The sequence below is a fragment of the Hemibagrus wyckioides genome, linkage group LG20 (genome assembly GCF_019097595.1).
Source record: "Hemibagrus wyckioides isolate EC202008001 linkage group LG20, SWU_Hwy_1.0, whole genome shotgun sequence".
In the NCBI taxonomy this organism is placed as follows: domain Eukaryota; kingdom Metazoa; phylum Chordata; class Actinopteri; order Siluriformes; family Bagridae; genus Hemibagrus; species Hemibagrus wyckioides.
In genome coordinates, this window is record NC_080729.1 from 18782887 (window position 1) to 18794647 (window position 11761).

Sequence of the window (11761 nt, forward strand, 5' to 3'; positions counted from 1 at the left end):
CTCACTGATGCCAAAACCAGCAAACCAAAACAGGTTTCTGGAGGGAGGTCAGGAAAGTGGTGGGTAGACGGGCAATATGCGTTCTGTTGCCCTAATTTTGTGGCACCTGTGAAAACAGAAATCATTTTATGCCTCACAGCTGTTGCTTAATCAGCTTTGTCTTCCACATGCCATTCTCACCAGCCTCATTTTTTAAAATTAGACCCATTACTAATGTCATTTAAGGTTAATACTTGATTAATGAAGATAAAATAGCTGCAGAATACAGACAGGTAGCATAATAATAATAATAATAATAATAATAATAATAATAATAATAATAATAATAATAATATGGGTGTGTACCAAGTTTAGTTCTTTCTTATGTTTCACATGCCCACAGACTTAACGTTTCACATTCAACTGGGTCTCAAATAGTGATTACAGGCTGTGCTGTGGATTACTGAGTATAATAATAATAATAATAATAATAATAATAATAATAATAATAATAATAATAATTTTACTAATGCCCTCAAGTTCTTGTTGTTCTTAAATAATAGTTTCTCTCAATTAAAGTCAACATTTGCACACACTTTCTCTCTCTCCTCTCAGTAGGTTGTCTTTGTAATCGGTAGCATTAAGCATTGCATAGACCTTGTGTTTTCCCACATACCTTAAATGTAATGTGAGCTACTAAGTTTAGGTTTTGTAATGGTGCTAAGGGTCATGCAGCTCAAAGGTAATAAGAGTCTCTCTCAATCAAATTATTTTTAAACGTTCGCTCTGCAGCTAGGGGGTGAGAGATTTGTTGTTGTTGTTGTTGTTGCTGTTTTCTCTAAGCTAATTAACATGTACAGTTATTGTTATATCAATAATATTGAATGAATACTGATTATAGATGTTAATTAAGTGCCATTTTTGCTGAATTTTTCTTTCTATGTGTATCATATCGAATGAGATATAAATTCTTGTGCTTATCCACATCTATTGGAATTGATTTTAGCAGTCTAGACAACGATTTAATTCCTAATTGGGTGTCAGAAAGTGCTGATCATCTAAGAAACAAGATAAGAAACATGAAGTTATGTATGTATGAAACAATGAATTTCCCTGTAGGGTGAGCGTCCATTGGACAGTACATGATGATGTGCCCTCTAGGCTTCCTATATGATATGAAACATGATGAAGTGCCCTGTAGGGTGCATTTCCATTGGACAATACATGATTAAGAGCCCTCTAGGCTCCCTATATACAATGAAAACATGATTGCATGCCCTCTAGGCTCCCTATATAAAATAAAACTTGATTAAGTGCCCTCTAGGCTCTGTATATAAAATAAAACATGACTAAGTGCCCTCTAGGCTCCGTATATAAAATAAAACATGATTACATGCCCTCCAGGCTCCCTATATACAATAAAACATGATTAAGTGCACTCTAGGGTGCCCTTACAGTGAAGAATACATGATGTAGTGCCGTGTAGGGTGTACCTTAAGTGGAGAAAACATGGTACAATGCCCTTTAGGCTTCCTATATGATATGAAACATGATGATCTGCCCTCTTCAAAAATAACAACACATCATACTGATAACCATTTAGTTATGTTTCAGTTTGTAGAAAATCCAGAAAAGGAGTTTGACCATGGTGTAAATCTTAGAATTTCATTATAGCACTATAGCTACACACTGTAACTCCATCACCAGTTTTTTTTTTTCATTCCCTTGATATAAGTTAATAAGACAAATATACACAACTTGTCATGTTACAGAGAAATATAAACTTCTCTTTTCCAAAAAATGTTCAGTGTCTCCTCACAGAAAACTTCAGCATATTAAAATATAAATATTTACAGTGGTCAATAATAATATAAAAACATACAGCCTATTATCAAGGTTATTCTCTGTATTACTGAGCGCTTATTAGCGAGTTATTAGCATATTGGACACCGCAATTTATTTTAAAACAAATTTGGAATTGGTAATAAAATGTTTTGTTGGTGGGAAGATATTCAAAGGAATAAAATGATAATAAACAGCTAGAATATTATTGTGCACTTTTAAATGGCTGGATAATGTCCAGTTAATGTACAGTTATGCCTTGTATTATGTTCACTCTATGGACCCTTTGGTACTGTTTGGGATCAGATCGACCCTCAGACATTACTGGGGTTTTAAAAGAACTACAGAAATAAAAAATAAATAAATACAAAGATGTCTTTTACAGGTATTCTCTATCCCAAACAATACAGTTGACATTTGTGCTTAATGTTTGCCATTAGTAGATCACATTTAACAAAAAATGGCATTCATTTTTGTTCAAATTTGTGTAACAAAATGTACTATAATAAAGGCCTTGGTGTCATAAATCTATTTTAAAAAGTGTATTTATAATTGTTTCATCCATCCATCCATGGTCTATACCTGATTTATTCCTAATTAGGGTCACAGGGATCTGCTGGAATCTATCCCAGCACACATTGGGTGAAAAGCAGGGGTACACCCTGGACAGGTCACCAGTCCATCACAGGGCCACACATATAGACAGACAACCACACACACACACTCACTTGTAATTGATTCAATTAATGTTAATTACTTTGAAGTCATTTATCAAATACAGGTGATGAACAACAATGGAGAAACAAACGATTATTGCAGTCACCGGCTATGAAATACAGCTCTCGAAAATGCATCTGGAAATGATTTACAGATTTACATTTAAAAATAAAAAAGGCAAAACACTTTTAGTGTAAATATAAAACCCGAAATGTGATGAAATAAACGAGTGAAACACCCAATCCTAAAAGCATCCTGATTCTGATTTGGTCTCTAACAGCTTTGTGCTAAATAAACAAAATGTATTGTTATTGTTATTATCATTATTATTATTATGATTAAATAGTAATTACACATTGTGTTTAACCTAAAAACTTGTAGAGAATTTAGGGATTTGAAGTAGATACATGGGCTTTGTGTAAAAATAAAGAAAGAAAAGAAAAGAAAAAAAGAAAAAGAGAAACCCTGAGACTGAGGTGAAGTTCTAGGAAAACCTCCCAGGGATATGTGGGATTCATGAGCACACCACAGGCACACACAATGTTAGCATTTTCCTCTGCCTCGTCCGTGAGACTCAGTAAATTGTTTCTTCCTAGCAGCTGGCATTTCGAGAGAAAGAATGTGGAAAGCTGTCTAAAAATCTGGCTTTTATTTCCACCAGACTTGTCATTGCCAGCGGAGTCCAAGTGCAAATACAGACAAAATGTTAAGATTTAAAAGTGTCATATAGTTACTGTATGCTACATATAAGATTTTCTAGTCTTATAAATCCAGTATGTTGTGTGCTATAACTGCATAATTCCTATCACTTATCGATTTTTTCCCCAATAAAATAATGTCAAATACATCTCACTGCACCTATCCCTATCCCTGCTGGAATAATAAATGGAGAATTGGTGTTCTAGAGAATCATGTTCCGTCATATTTACAGACCTAGGGAAAATAAAGAACCCCAAGTTTAATTCTGTTTTTGTAAATCAGCGGCTACATGCTTTGAATTTGATTAAATTCAATATTCAATGAATTTAATTCTATTTTATTCGTATAGCAGGTTTAAAAATAGATAGCAGATTTACAGAAATATATAAAATTAAATTAAAAAGTTTAAAATTAAATTGATTTATCCCTAATGAGCAATCCAAAGGCAACAATGGCAATAGACAAACTCCCTGAGACATCATGAGGGAAAATCGGAAAAAAATGGAAACCCTTCCTCATCTGGGTGACCCCGGAGAGAAACCCTTCCTCATCTGGGTGACCCCGGAGAGAAACCCTTCCTCATCTGGGTGACCCCGGAGAGAAACCCTTCCTCATCTGGGTGACCCCGGAGAGAAACCTTTCCTCATCTGGGTGACCCCGGAGAGAAACCCTTCCTCATCTGGGTGACCCTGGAGAGAAACCTTTCCTCTTCTGGGTGACCCTGGAGAGAAACCTTTCCTCATCTGGGTGACTCCGGAGAGAAACCCTTCCTCATCTGGGTGACCCTGAAGAGAAACCTTTCCTCTTCTGGGTGACCCTGGAGAGAAACCTTTCCTCATCTGGGTGACCCCGGAGAGAAACCCTTCCTCATCTGGGTGACCCTGAAGAGAAACCTTTCCTCTTCTGGGTGACCCTGGAGAGAGTGATTCTAAATATTGTCCTTTTTACTAAAGCATAGAGTCGAGTGTGGTTGTGTAACCAGGAGCTTGTGAGCAATATATTTGTATGATGATAATCTTTCAGCTGCTCCCTACATGTGTGAGGGTTCACCACAGCGGACCAACTGATCCACACATCAACTTGGCACAGGTTTTACGCCGGATGCCCTTCCTGATACAACCCTCCCATTTTATCCAGGCTTGGGACCAGCACTACATCTAGTGGCTGGGGTCGGGCACTGGCTGGGAATCGAACCCGGGCCTTCCACATGATAGGCGAGAAACCTACCACTGAACCACCAGTGCCTCGTGAGCAATACATTTGTATATCCTTTCAATATCCACAGTAATTAAGGAGAGAAATTAATAGCCATGTGATATTTAGAGAGAACTAGCTCTCTAAAAGCAGAACGTTTGGAAGTTTGGAGTTCTGGAGTATCTACATCATGCCAAGGAGAAAGTAACTCAGCCAGGACATAAATCTGACCAGCCAAGTGATTGTTGCTGTTTATCAAGAAGGGAAGGGTTATAAAACCATCTCCAAACAAATTCAAATTCACAATTTTACAGTAAGAAGGATCGTTTACAAACGGAGTGTCTTCAAGACAGTGGCCAATCTCTTCAGGAGTGAAATCTGGTCCAAGGTGAGACTGTGTGATGTTTAGAGATACAAAGAAAAACCCAAGACAACAAGTGAGCTAAAAGTTTCTGTAATCATATGAAATGCTTATCTTCTTAACAGTTTTTATCCAGAAGAAAAAAACACCAAGTGGAGATGTTTTGTCTACCCCACACCCCATACCATCAACCATGGTGGTGAAGAGGTGATGATGATCATGGCTTGTTCCTCAGCCACAGGAACTGGGAAACTTGCACTGAGGCAATAATGAACTCCACTTTATATCCCTGAGACAAATGTAAATCCATCTGTCCTGCAGGTTAATCTGGGCTGAAATCCAGTGATGCAACTGGACAGTGATCCCAAACACACTAGCAGATTGATCTCGAAGACATAAATGAAGGTGTTGAGATGGTCAAGCCAAATGACTGAAAAACATCTACAGAAACATTTTCTTCAGGTTTCTTCAAAAATATAAAGGTTTCTGAAGGTGGTGTGAATATGTGAATTATAGTATGTATAGTATCAAAAATTTTTTTTTAACTTTGTAGTCGTCACATGTGGTGATAATTATTGAAGTCGCTGAGGATCACGCAATTGTTATCTATGGCCCAAAAATTAGTTTTAAAGGAGGGTGTGCTTACTTTTTTCCATTAACTGTAGTAACCTGAATCCATTTTCTGCAAAAATCTTAATTAATAGTAATAATAATAGGGCCTGAGTGTAATTAGGTGATCTGTTAGAGTGCTTTGTTATGGTAGACACACCATTAAGAGTGTTTATACAATACTACTGACCGTATGTAGTGTCTGTTACAGGTACAGTCCAGACTGATGTTGGCTTCGGATTTGAATCTCCATCTATTTCTGATTAACCGTTTAGAGCAACACGGAGCTAATGTACACTGAGCTTCGTTTAGAATTAAACCTGACTGGATATGCTGTTGTTTAACAGTGTGAACCGTTTATTTAATATAAAGAGGAATCAGTTTGATCCGATGTTCTGCTTCCGATTGTTTTTTTATGGTGAGTTCCTGTTTTTGTGTGTATCGTGAGATCAGATCTCGCTGAAGAGCTCAGTAGTGGCTCAATGGAAATGTTGGGATTTAAGCTGACAACTTTTTGGAAACTAGTCAGCTACAACTCCTTCACACACACACACACACAGAGCTCTGCCTCATACGAAACACTAATTACACACTTAATGTACATGTAAACAGTTATTTTACATCTCCCAGGTATGATTTGTGAAGCCTTGTTGAAACATTCGCTTGGTTCATCCTAAAAAACCCTTCGCAGGACCTTCATCCGTTCACATGAACTTCTGGATGGTTTTTAATTGCAGGTGTCTTTAATTAATTATGGGTTACTTGCATGGGATTTTGCAGACATAACACACAGGATGACTTTGGTATTTCCTTTTCTATTGTGAGTGCACCAAAAAAAATAAGCAGCACCCTGAGACACACAAGGGAATATCCAAAACCGTACACTTTTCCATGTTTCCATGTTATCTCAGGCTTTAGGACTGTAGGATAAAATCCAGACATTTTCGGTCAACACTCCCAATTAAGTCTGTTTTATTTTCAGGTTTGTAACACACAAAAAAAAAATATGGAACAGTTCAAATAGGAGTGAATATGAATGTGCTGTATGAGCATGTAGAAGTGTTTATGTAGGTGGTGTTTTGTTATGTTTCCGAGGTTCAACCACAGACACCACACTGCCTGTTCAAGGTGACAGCCTCATGGCCAAGGCTTTTGTATAAAACTTTAACAAATGCGCACACACACACACACACACACACCTCACGAATACCATCCCGCCTTTTCCTCTGAACAGTATCAGTGCTTTGCATCCTTCACCAGCCCCATGGGGTGCGTATGCTTTCTGGGAACAGCCTCTTATCTGACTCTCACACTTAGAGCAGACTGAAAGACAGAGAGAAGAAGAAGAAGAAGACTTCACATATACATTACAGCACAGTGATATTCTTTCTTCAGATGTCCCAGCTTTGGAGGTTGGGGTCAGAACTTGATACAGCACCCCTGGAGAAAAGGATATGAATGTTAACACTGCCCCTAACTAGAATTTTTATTACCTTTTAGATGTTTTTACAAACTTAAGGCTGTGGATCTTTATATAATATATCACATCACATATCAGCACGTACACCTTACTAACCTCATACCTAATTATGACACCTTTACTCATCTTACACTCGTTCGTAAGCCATTCAATGGAAACCTGAGCTTTTTGTATCGCCGCTCTCTGCATTGTCACTTTGGATAAAAGCTTCTGTTAAATGACTGAATGTAAATAATGAGCTGGTGAACTCAAGAAACCCGGATTATAGGAATTACACATTCTTCACATAGGCTGGCAAACTGAATCAGGTGATAAAGTCAAGTGATATTCTCTGCATTGTTTATGTGATTCTTTTTGTTTTATCTGGCTCAAGGCGCTGTGTTGTAGCAGCAGGTGTCGTGAAATATAAGAAGAGAAAATATTATTAAAAACCGCAAGGACAGGTTGATAGGGTTCGAGCTGCGATATCTTCTATAATATGGATTCGACGGACACATGATCCTTATCCGAGGTCCTTTCTGATATGGCTGAATGAAGAAACTTAATCCCTGGTTACTCATCAACATTTCTGGACTTTTGATTAAATATTAATGTGAAGGCAGTGACAAAGGGACATGATAAAGAGCTGGACTCATCTGATGATCTGATCTCTCCCACTGGCTCTCACAGATTTAACTAAATATTATATACTCTAATATAAAACTCTTGTGTGTCTCAAGACTGCATGCAATGTTAAACAATTTAAAAATGTTAACTTGCAGGTGGTTTTATTAATTATTACCCTCCAAGTGAAGCAGAATCCAATCACAAGTTAGGAGTAAGTGTTTCGCTCCAAGACACAACCACTGACCTATTACATTTTCTTTCCAACATAACCAGAGCCCCACAATGCTCTCTCCCATCCTGACCCAAGCCGCTCTGTCCTGTAGCAAAGATTTTGAAATAATGAAATGCAATGGGAACCAAACATTTGTTCCAAATCCATCTGGAACATGAATATAACCGTAGCCGTGTCCCAACAAGTCGAGTGATGTTAATAGCAGAGCAGGTTTTAAACTGTTTCTGGTGATAAAATATCAATAAAAGAAGTGTTAAAGGAAAAGTTGATGACATGACATTTTCACTGGAGGTAGGTTACAAACCAAACATGCAAAGAAATCAAACCATGTTCATAAAGTAAATTATGTGTAATAATGTGAAAAAACACAGGGAAAAAGTCTTGAACACGTGAAGAAAGTGAGGTGCAAAAAGGCATGGAAAGCCAAGACACCAGCTGAAATCAATATGTAATTAGAAAGCAATCTTGCCTGCTGGTCAGTGCAAATTAATATCAGCTGCTTCAGTCCTAACTGATGGCCTAAAAAAAGGTCTCTCATTACCAAGGTCACGCAAGAAGCATTTCATGATGGGTAAAAGCAAAGAACTCTCTGAAGACCTGCACAACCTTATTGTTGCAAAACATACTGATGGAATTGGTCACAGAAGGATTTCAAGACTTCTCAGTGTTCCAGTGAGCACTGTTGGGGCCATAGTCCAGACGTGGAAAGAACATCATTTTACCATAAACTGGCCAGGTGCTCCTCACAAGATTTCTGACAAAGGAGTAAAAAGAATTATCAAAGGAGTTGTCCAAGAGCCATGGACCACTTGTGGAGAGCTTCAGAAACACCTGGAATTATCAGGTACCAATGTTTCAAAGAAAACAATAATCAATGCACTCAACCCCCATGGCCTGTATGTACGTTCACCACGCAAGACTCCACTGCTGAAGAAAAAGCATGTTGAAGCTCGTTTAAAGTTCGCTGCACAACATTTGGACAAGCTTGTGAAATGCTGGGAGTCGGGTCACATGAGACCAAAACTGAATTTGATTGTATGTGATTTTTTTTTTATTGTGAAGCAAACAACAAATAGGGCAAAATAACAGAAAACTTCAGCATGCATAACTATTCACGCCCCTAAAGTCAGTACTTTGTAGAGCCACCTTTTGCGGTAATTACAGCTACAAGTCGCTTTGGATAAGTCTCTATGAGCTTGCCACATCTTGCCACTGGGATTTTTGCCCATTCCTCAAGGCAAAACTGCTCCAGCTCCTTCATGTTGGATGGTTTCCGCCTGTGAACAGCAATCTTCAAGTCTGACCACAGATTCTCAATTGGATTGAGGTCTGGGCTTTGGTCTGGGCCATTCCAACACATTGAAATGTCTCCCCTTAAACCACTCGAGTGTTGCTTTAGCAGTATGCTTCGGGTCATTGTCCTGCTGGAAGGTGAACCTCTGTCCCAGTCTCAAATCACAGGCAGATTGGTTTTGCTCAAGAATATCCCTGTATTTAGCACCATCCATCTTTCCCTCGACTCGGATCAGTTTCAGAGCCCCTGCTGCTGAAAAACATCCCCACAGCATGATGCTGCCACCACCATGTTTCACTGTGGGGATGGTGTTCTTGGGGTGATGGGATGTGTTGGGTTTGCACCAGACATAGCGTTTTCCTTGGTGGCTGAAAAGTTCAATTTTAGTCTCATCTGACCAGAGCACCTTCCTCCATACATTTGGGGAGTAGCCCACATGTCTTTTGGCAAACTCAAAACAGACACTTTTTTTTCTGGCCACTCTTCCATAAAGCCCAGCTCTATGGAGTGTATGGCTTCTTGTGATCCCATGCACAGATACACCAGGCTCTGCTGTGGAACTCTGCAGCTCCTTCAGGGTTACCTTTGGTCTCTGTGCTGCCTCTCTGATTAATGCCCTCCTTGCCCGGTCTGTGAGTTTTGGTGGGCGGCCCTCTCTTGGCAGGTTTGTTGTGGTACCATGTTCTTTCCATTTGAAGATGATGGATTTGATGGTGCTCCGGGGGATCATCAAACATTTGGATATTTTTTTATAACCCAACCCTGACTTGTACTTCTCAACAGCTTTGTCCCTGACTTGTTTGGAGAGCTCCTCGGTCTTCATGGTGTGATGCCTCTTGCTTAGTGGTGTTGCAGCCTCTGGGGCCTTTCAGAAAAGGTGTGTTTATACTGACAGATCATGTGACACTTAGACTGCACACAGGTAGACTTTATTTCACTAATTATGTGACTTCTGAAGGTAATTGGTTGCACTAGAACTTTTGAGGGGCTTCCTAGCAAAGGGGTGAATATATATGCACATGCCAATTTTCAGATTTTTAATTTTTAAAAATTCTTTTTTATATATATTTTTCTCATTTCACTTCACCAACTTAGACTATTTTGTGCAGATCCATCACATAAAATTCAGATTAAAAAAAACATTTAAATTACAGGTTATAATGTAACAAAACATGAAAAATGCCAAGGGGGTGAATACTTTTGCAAGGCACTGTATACATATACATACATATTTACATCACAGTACCCATGTGCAATATGCCATATGGCATATGTTGAATCTTGAGAGACTAGAACAGGGGTCAGGAACACCCAATGGCTCTTTCATCCCTCTGCAGTGGCTCCCTGTAGCTTTGAAAAAAAAATAGGGGAATAAATAAAGGCTATTTTATAAATTTTTTTCCAATGGAATTCCTCTTATTTGCCAGATCAAGATTGTCTTGTTACATTAAAATAAAAAGTGTTTAATATTTCATCACTCAAAATATGTCACATGCTATACGCGTTACCAGTCGCCGCATGTCAGGTGAATAAGTTCAATTTTTCGACTCCCGGATAACTAACTATGGATAAATCCAAAAACAGGAAAAGTCTCGGGAGAAAATTGAACTTTTAATGATTAATGGACAGATCGTCACTGCTTACGATGAGGTCTTACCTGTATGGTGAGAAATTAGCAAACAACAAAAAATCTAATGTAGGAAGACGTTTACACAACAAACACACAAGCATTTGCACAGGTTTCCTTTTTGTAGTTATATAATTTAATAAATGCACCAAACTAACAGGATATAAAACGTTATATGTTGTATTATCTTTATTTTAGGGTTTAAATAGATTTTGTGGCTCTGTGTGAATTTTATTCGGTGGAAAAGGGGCAAAAATGGCTATTTTGATGTTGAAAGTTTCAGACCCCTGGTCTAGAATATGATAATGTTAATGGTTGTTGTAGTGCAGGGTGTGTGCTCCGCTGACTCTGTAGTGTGTTGTAAAGTGCACTGTAGTAAATATTTCCAGACTTTTCGACCTCATGGCATCTTCACTTCGTTTAAAAATTTGCGTTAACAATAAAGACATTCTCCCTGCAAAAGTCATCATAGTTATTTAAGGTAACAGTAATGGCTTCGATGCTGCTGTGGAAACACAAAACAGGAACTTGACTAGAGCTTTAGTTCTTATTCAAAAAACAGTCTCCACATAAACGGAAAACTGACAAGTTCCTAAAACATGAGCAGACACTGAATGGAAAATGGAAACGAATGAGAGGTGTAAAATCTCTAATCTGTGACCTGAACCCAAAACAAATTTCTGCTCAGGTTAGAAATTTAATCATCATCCTCCAGAGGGTGGAGCCACCCCCACCGCCTTGAGCTTCCTGATCCACTGTCTATTTACAGCAAGCGACGTTGGCCCAAAGCCAGGAAGATAAAGGACCTCAGACATCTGAACAATGGACTCTTCTCTTTGTTGCGGTCGGGGAAGAGCTTCTGCTCCGCCTAGGCTTCTTCCTGCAGGTCATTAAGGCCCTTGACCAGGACAATACCTAGACTTTTTCTGGACTTGCCCAATAGACACACAAACACTACAAACACACACTCTAGTGCACACTTTCTTACACAATATTTGCACACATTGGCACATCTGCACTTTATTCCTAATAATCATACTGTTCTACCACAGGTCTGTGTCATAAACGAATTTACATATACACTATATTGTCAAAAGTTTTGGGACTTCTGTCTTTACATG